Below are 7,954 nucleotides of genomic sequence, written 5' to 3'. Positions count from 1 at the left end.
ACTGCAAGAATGACCTTGTAAGGTTCCTTTCCCACCCAAACTGCTCTGGGCTTCTGTGCTGTTTGCTGGATCCCCCTTGATGCTGCTCCCCTCGATGCTGGCAGAGGTCCTGCAGGTTCAGCAGAAGATGCTCAGGTCTGAACAATGCCACACTCCAGAGGATGCCCTTCTGGGGACAGCAGCAACTCTCCTCTGCTTTTGGTTGAAAAAGAGAAAGGGGAAGAATCACTGCAGGCAGAGGGGTTTTTTTTGCCTCAAAGTGTCCCATTTCCTTACTTCAAGGAGATGAATCTGAATGCCCACGAGGGAACAGAGGAGTTCCAAGGACAGCCCAGGGACTACTAAATAGGCAGAACTCTCAGCAAGGGCCTCAAAATGGGACACGAGAGGAGGAGACTTAAAAGAAGAGGTAATGGCATGAAGCCAGCTTTAATTGCTTCTGTTCCTTGCTTGCAGCTTTTCAGTACTGAGGTTGAGAGCAGCCCTGCAGAGAAGGACTTGGGGGTGCTGGTGGCTGAGAAGCTGGGCAGGAGGCAGCAATGGGCACTGGCAGCCCAGGAGGCCAAGGGCAGCCTGGGCTGCATCCAAAGCAGTGTGGGCAGAGCTGGAGAGAGGGGATCCTGCTCCTCTGCTCTGCTGAGACCTCACCTGCAGGGCTGGGGGCAGCTCTGGAGCCCTCAGCACAGGAAGGACATGGACCTGATGGAGAGGGTCTGGAGAAGGGCATGAAGATGCTCAGGGGTTGGAGCAGCTCTGCTGTGAGGCCAGGCTGAGGGAGCTGGGGGTGTGCAGCCTGCAGGAGAGAAGGCTGCAGGCAGACCTCAGAGCAGCCTGCCAGGACCTGCAGGGGCTACAAGCAGGCTGCAGAGGGACTGCTCCCAAAGGGCTGCAGGGACAGGCTGAGGGCAGTGGTTTGGAATGAGAGCAGAGCAGCTTGAGATTGGAGGTGAGGAAGAAGTTGTGCAGCAGGAGGCTGCTGGAGCACTGCAGCAGGTTGCCCAGGGAGGGAGCTGAGGCCCCATGGCTGAAGCTGTTACAGGTGAGGCTGGAGCAGGCTGTGAGCAAGCTGCTGTAGGGGAGGATGTCCCTGCTGAGTGCAGGGGGTGACACTGGGTAACCTTTGGAGGTCCCTTCCAACCCAAACCATTCCAGGATTTCATTCTGCAAGTCCTGTCCCTGCAGGCCTTTGGGAGCAGTCCCTCTGCAGCCTGCTTGTAGCCCCTGCAGGTCCTGGCAGGCTGCTCTGAGGTCTGCCTGCAGCCTTCTCCTCTGCAGGCTGCACACCCCCAGCTCCCTCAGCCTGGCCTCACAGCAGAGCTGCTCCAGCCCTTGGACCATCTTCGTGGCCCCCTCTGGATTCACTCCACCAACTCTTTGTCCTTCTGCTGCTGCTGGGGACACCACAACTGGACGCAGGGTTCGAGGTGAGACCTCACCAGAGCACAGTAAAGGGGCAGAACTTCCTCTCTTGCTCTTTTGGCCACAAAACCTCCCTCCTCAAAATAAAACCACCACCAACCAAGCCAGCAAGGCTAAAAAGGAGGCTGTTTGTATGTCCGAGGCATGGTTCTGAGCGGGAGCTGCTGCCAGCAGCCTGCAGGTGCCCTGCTGCAGCTCCCCCGCCCCTGCCCCGCGTCCATTGCCGAGTTGCAGCCGTGGCACTTAGAGGCATGGAATGAACTCAGCACACAAGCAGGGAGGGTCATTTTTTGTTGTTGTTCGCTCGGATCCTGCCCAGTGTGCAGCAGACTGGAGAGAGCTGCAAGGTCAAGCAGCGGTCAGATGCAGCTGGAGCCCTAAAAATAACCTCCCTGTGCCTCTGCTGGAGGCTGAGCGCTGCGCAGCGCTGGCAGCCGCCGCCGCACGCCTGCTTTCGCCTCTCTTCCTTCCCCCACCCCCTACCCCTGCTGCCCCCTCACTGGTTGCCAGGAGAGACGTGGGGGTGCCAAGCAGCCCTCACGAGATGCTGCTGTGGCAGATCCAGCAAGGGGCTGCGAGTTAAAAAGCATCTCACAGAAGCACAGAATCAACCAGCTTGGAAAAGACCTTTCTGAGATCGTCGAGTTCCAACCTAGTGCCCAACACCTCCTGATCAACCCCACGCTGGCCCCAGGTGCCACATCCAGCCCTTCTTTGAACACCTCCAGGGACAGTGACCCCTCCACCTCCCTGGGCAGCCCATTCCAGTGGCCAACCACTCCTCCCGTGAAGAATCTCAGCTCTTCCAGGCGTTTGGTTGACGTTCAGCAGCCCCCTAGAGCAGCCTGAGTGGAGAGAGCATGGCCCAGCCCCGCAGCCTCTGGCACTGAGAGCTCCTGCACCAGAGCCCCTGGCTGCACCTTGAATCCTGGGGGCAGCTTTGGGGGGCATTGAGGGCTGGAGCAGGTCCAGAGAAGGGGGGGGGGGGGGTCTGGAGAATAGGGCTGGGGAGGAGCAGCTAAGGGAGGCCTGGAGAAGAGGAGGCTGAGAGGAGACCTCACTGCTCTCTGTAGCTCTCTGAGAGGAGGCTGGAGTCAGGTGGAGGTTGGGCTCTTCTCTCAAAGGATAAGCAAAGGGACAAGAAGAAATGGCCTCAAGTGGTGCCAGGAGAGGTTTAGGCTGGAGATTAGGAAGCATCTCTGTCCTGCAAGAGTGGTCAGGCACTGGCACAGGCTGCCCAGGGAGGTGGTGGAGTGCCCAGCCCTGGAGGTGTTCAAGACCCCTGTGGCCATGGCACCTGGGGCCATGGTTCAGTGGCCAGGGTGGGACTGGCCTGGTGATTGGACTGGGAGACCTCTGAGGCCTTTCCCAACCCAAACGATTCTCTGATTCTAAGAAGCTTCTGGATTCCCAGGAGTGACTCAGCTAACAAAGCCCAGACAGACAGACAGAGCTGGCTTCCAGCAGCCTGCTGCCAGGTGTCATTGTTTGTGCTCATGCTGTGGAGCACTGCTGGCACCAACTGCAGCCTTCTCCAGGGAAATTCTACCCCCGTGGCTGCCACAGGGCAGGCTCAGCACAAAGCCTTCCACTGTCCCTGCTCCATTTCCCCCTCCAAACGGCTCAGAAGCATTTCCCTCTCCCAGCCCATCCCTGGGGACTTTGTGCATGCTTCCCACAGGCTTAGGTGACAGCCCTGCCACCCCCTTCTGTGTGAGCTGGGACCCTTGCTCCCTGGCATTGCCTGCCTCAGTCCTGCCAAACACCAGCATGGCCAAGCCCTGCAGAGTCACAGAGTGGTAGGGGGTGGGAAGGGAGTCCTGGAGACCATCCAGCCCTACCCCCTACCAGAGCAGGGGCACTCAGAACAGGGCACACAGAACACATCCAGGTGGGGTTGGATGTCTCCAGAGCAGGAGACTCCACAGCTTGTTTGGGCAGCCTGCTCCAGGCCTCTGCACCCTCACAGGGACAAAGTTTTCCCTCCTGTTCCCCTGGCACCTCCTCTGCTCCAGCTGGCACCCAGTGCCCCTTCTGCTGGCTTTGGACATCCCTGAGCAGAGCCTGACTGCATCCTCCCCAACTGCCCTGCATACCTTTATCACAGTGAGGGCAGCCCTCAGGCTGCTCTGCTCCCAGCTCCCTCAGCCTGTGCCCACAGGAGGTGTTCCACTGCCCTCAGCAGCTTTGTGGCTCTGGGCTGGACTCTTTCCAGCAGCTCCCTGAGGTCCTTCTTGAGCTGAGGGGCCCAGAACTGGACACAATATTCCAGATGTAGCCTCAGCAAGGCAGAGGTAGAGGAGAAGAATCTCTCTGAGCTCACCACCTCCCTCCTAATCCACTCCAGGATGCTCTTGGCCTTCTTGGCCACAAGGGCACATTGCTGGCTCATGGCAACCTGTTGCCCACCAGCACCACTGTGTGCCTCCAGGGATGGGGACTCCACCAATGCCTGGGCCAGGCCCAACCTGAACCTGCCCTGGTGCAGCACGAGGCCATTTCCTCTTCTCCTGCTGCTTGTTCCTTGGGAGCAGAGCCCAACCCCCAGCTGGCTCCAGCCTCCTCTCAAGGAGCTATGGAGAGCAATGAGGTCTCCCTCAGCCTCCTCTTCTCCAGTGGTCTCCTGCCTGGACACCATCTTCTGCAGCCTGCTCTAGGTGAACTGGGGGGGTTGGCCTGGATGATCTCCAGAGGTCACTCCCAACCCCACCATGCTGTGGCTGTGATGCTGTGTGAATTCTCTGGGCTGCAGGGGTTTGGGGGCAGCTTTGTGTTCCCTCTGTGCCCTCAGCAGGTGGGACACCTCTGCACCTCTCTGCCTGCTTCACTCGGAAGGCAGCAACAACAGCAGCAGAAGGCAGGGAGCTGCTGTCACAGCCTGTTCCTGAGTTTGAGTCAGAACCTCCTGGAGACACCCCCACAGCCTGGGGCTGCTGGAGCTGGGCAGCCTGGGCGTGGGTGTGAGCAGGATGAAGCAGAAGCAGCCTGGGATGTTCCTCTTGCCTTCTGCAGGCCACTTTCTTCTCCCTGACAGGGTTCATTCATGGCTAGCCTGTGCAGCTCAGCATCTCCACAGTGAGGATGGGGAGGCACTGGCACAAGGTTGCTCAGGCAGGTTGTGGTTGCTCCCTCCCTGGACGTGTTCAAGGCCAGGTTGGATGAGACCCTGAACAACTTGGGCTGGTGGGAGGTGTCCCTGTCCCTGGCAGGAGGTTGGAGGTAGAAGAGCTTGAGGGCTCCTCCCAAGCCATGAATCTTGGTGAGCACCTCAGAGCATGGCTGCAGAAGATGGTGTCCAGGCAGGAGAGCATTTGGAGAGCAGGAGGCTGAGGGGAGACCTCTGGCTCTCTACAGCTCCCTGAAAGGAGGCTGGAACCAGCTGGGGGTTGGGCTCTGCTCCCAAGGAACAAGCAACAGGAGAAGAGGGAATGACCTCCAGTTGCACCAAGGCAGCTTCTTCCTCACCATAGCTGAGGAAGACTCTGCTTCCCCACCCTGCAGCACAGGGCTCCTCACCCTGCACCACTGGTTCAGCCACCCTGCAGCACAGGCTGGGGAAACAGAGTCTTCCTCAGCTATGGTGAGGAAGAAGCTGCCTTGTCCATCAAAGAGTGCACCACAGGCAGAGAGCAGAGCTGGATGGAGGTTTGCCAAGTGAAGGTACAACACCTGTGGAGCCCCATGGGGAGCTGATGGAGAGGAAAGGACCAGGCCTGAGGGAGGAATGTGGCCAGAGCATGCCCATGAAGGCAGGAAGCCTGGCAAGGCTCAAAGGCTTGGGGCAGCAGCTGCCAGGATCTCTGCAGGGAAACTTGGTGCTATCCAAAGGTCAGGATGGATCCAGAACTTTCTCCCCCATCCCAGGGCTGGTGCCACACTGAGATCTTGGAGGTGTGGAGAAGTCCTCTGCCTGAGCTCCACACCACTGGTTAAGCCACCCCAGGACTCCTGCCTCAGCACCCAGCAGCTGCAGAGCAACAGTGGGAGAGAGCAGTGTCTGGAGCAGCTGGTGAGGGGGCAGCAGGAGCAGCAGCTCTGGATCAGCACTGAGCAGCTCCCCTCTGGGGCTGCTCCTCTGCAGGCTCTCAGCCTTTGCTCTTCACAGAGCTGCTCCAGGCCCCTCAGCAGCTTTGCAGCCTCCTCTGGACTCTCTCCACTAGGCTGGTTCTTGCCTTGGGCCATTCCCAGACTCCCTCCAGTAGCAACCTCTCCCTGGAGCTGAGCTGCCCAGAGCTGGTCCCAGGGCTCTCTCCACCATCTCCCTGTCCCTGGAGCTGAGCTGCCCAGAGCTGGTCCCAGGGCTCTCTCCACCATCTCCCTGTCCCTGGAGCTGAGCTGCCCAGAGCTGGTCCCAGGGCTCTCTCCTGTAGCTCCCAAAGCAGTCCAGGAAGAGGAGGATCCAGACTCTGTCTCCTTCATTTGGGCTATGGAAGCCTCCTGCTCCTTTACCCTCTCCTCGATGGCTGCGAGGTGTTGGTGGTGCCCTGGGCCAGGACTCTGTCCCCGTGGAGCAGGAGGTGTGGGAGGCTTTTTCCTTCCTCTCTGAAACGAGACCTGCAATTAGCAACCCCCTGTAGCCCGTGGGCTCCTGAGAGAGCTCCCGCAGCTCTGCAGCCCTCACACGGTGCTTTTCTCCGAGCTTTTGCCTCCCGTGGAGCCCAGCAGCCGTGGCATCGCTGCCCCACAGCACTCCTCCTTTGCAGGCAGGGGGAGCCTGTTACTCAGCTCTGGCTGTGTGGGAGCAGCCGAGCTCCAGAGGCAGCGGTGCCCATCCCCACTGCCAGCACTTGGCAAAGCCCGGGGGGAGGGGAGGGAAAGCAGCTCCAGAGGACAGAAGGCACACAGAGAAAGGCTGGCAAGGGTGGGAGGGGTGGGGACTGCACTGCTGTGCCCACTGAGCGTCTGCCTGGCACCTCCAGTCCCACCAGGGCAGCTCTTTGGAGCAGGCTTCTCCAGCTAGATCATAGAATCACAGAATCAACCAGGTTGGAAGAGACCTCCAAGATCATCCAGGCCAACCTATCCCCCAGCCCTGTCCAGTCAACCAGACCATGGCACTGAGTGCCTCATCCAGTCCCTTCTTGAACACCTCCAGGGACAGCGACTCCACCACCTCCCTGGGCAGCCCATTCCAATGCCAATCACTCTCTCTGCCAACAGCTTCCTCCTAACATCCAGCCTGAACCTGCCCTGGCACAGCTTGAGGCTGTGTCCCCTTGTTCTGTTGCTGCTTGCCTGGCAGCAGAGCCCAACCCCACCTGGCTACAGCCTCCCTGCAGGCAGCTGCAGACAGCAATGAGCTCTGCCCTGAGCCTCCTCTGCTGCAGGCTGCACACTCCCAGCTCCCTCAGCCTCTCCTCACAGGGTTTGTGTTCCAGGCCCTTCAGCCTCCAAGGCTGAACTTCTGTGCAGCACAAGACCACAGGCAGAAGTCTCTTCTTGCTCTCCAGGTTGCTGACTGCCACTGGCAGCCTTAACCCATGCTGGTGTCTCACTGCCCAGCCAAGGGCAACACAAGCACCTAAGCTGCAAGGGACTGAGGACAGAGCAGGGCAGGAGGTGGAGGCAGTGAGGGAACATTTCCCATCTCACAGCACCTCTGCAGGCAGCAGGAGCAGGCTGAGCACTTTCCCATCCCAGCAGCAAACAGAATCCCAGAATCCCAGCATGGAGGGGTTGGAAGTGACCTCTGGGGATTATCCAGGCCACCCCCTGCTAAAGCAGGGCACCCCCAGCAGCCTGCCCAGCAGCACACTGCCCAGCTGGCCTTGGAAGCTCTGCACACAAGGAGACTCCACAGCCTCTCTGGGCAGTCTGCTCCAGGGCTCTGCACCCTCACACCAAACAAGTTTCTCCTCAGGGAACCTCCTGGCTTCCAGTCTGTGCCCTCTGCCCCTTGGCCTGGCCCTGGGCACCACTGACAGGAGCCTGGCCCCAGCCTCTTGCCCCTCACAGCTCCTTCAGCTCTTGCTGAGCATTGCTCAGCTCCCCTCTGGGGCTGCTCTTCTGCAGGCTCTCAGCCCCAGGGCTCTCAGCCTTTGCTCCTCACAGAGCTGCTCCAGGCCCCTCGGCAGCTTTGCAACCTCTGCTCTCCACTATCTCCCTGTCCCTCTGGAGCTGCCCAGAGCTGGTCCCAGCACTCTCTCCCCTATCTCCCTGTCCCTCGGAGCTGAGCTGCCCACCACCATCACTGAAATGCATCACCCTCAGCTGGGCTCTGCCTTGTCCCCTGGGGGTTACTCTGACCTCCCTGCATTTCCCAGGCTGAGTCAGAACTGGGTTCCTGAGCTGCAGAAGATGTGACTCAGTGGCAGCCTCTCCTCACTGCTATCTCCCTGACATCCCAGCTAAGGAGCAGCACTCAGGCTGGACCTCAGCCAGCACAGTGGGAGCCAAATCCCTGCCCCCCACCAGCATCATCTGCACCCACATCTCTGTGAGAAAGCAAACCCCTCTCTGCCCACCCAAAGGGGAGGAGGAGACTCAGAAGGAAGTAACAAAACTCTGATTTCTTCTTTCCTCTTGGCTGCTTTGT

Source organism: Pogoniulus pusillus, chromosome 29 (assembly GCF_015220805.1).
Source record: "Pogoniulus pusillus isolate bPogPus1 chromosome 29, bPogPus1.pri, whole genome shotgun sequence".
NCBI classification, from domain to species: Eukaryota; Metazoa; Chordata; class Aves; order Piciformes; family Lybiidae; genus Pogoniulus; species Pogoniulus pusillus.
Note: the sequence above shows the minus strand (reverse complement) of the source record.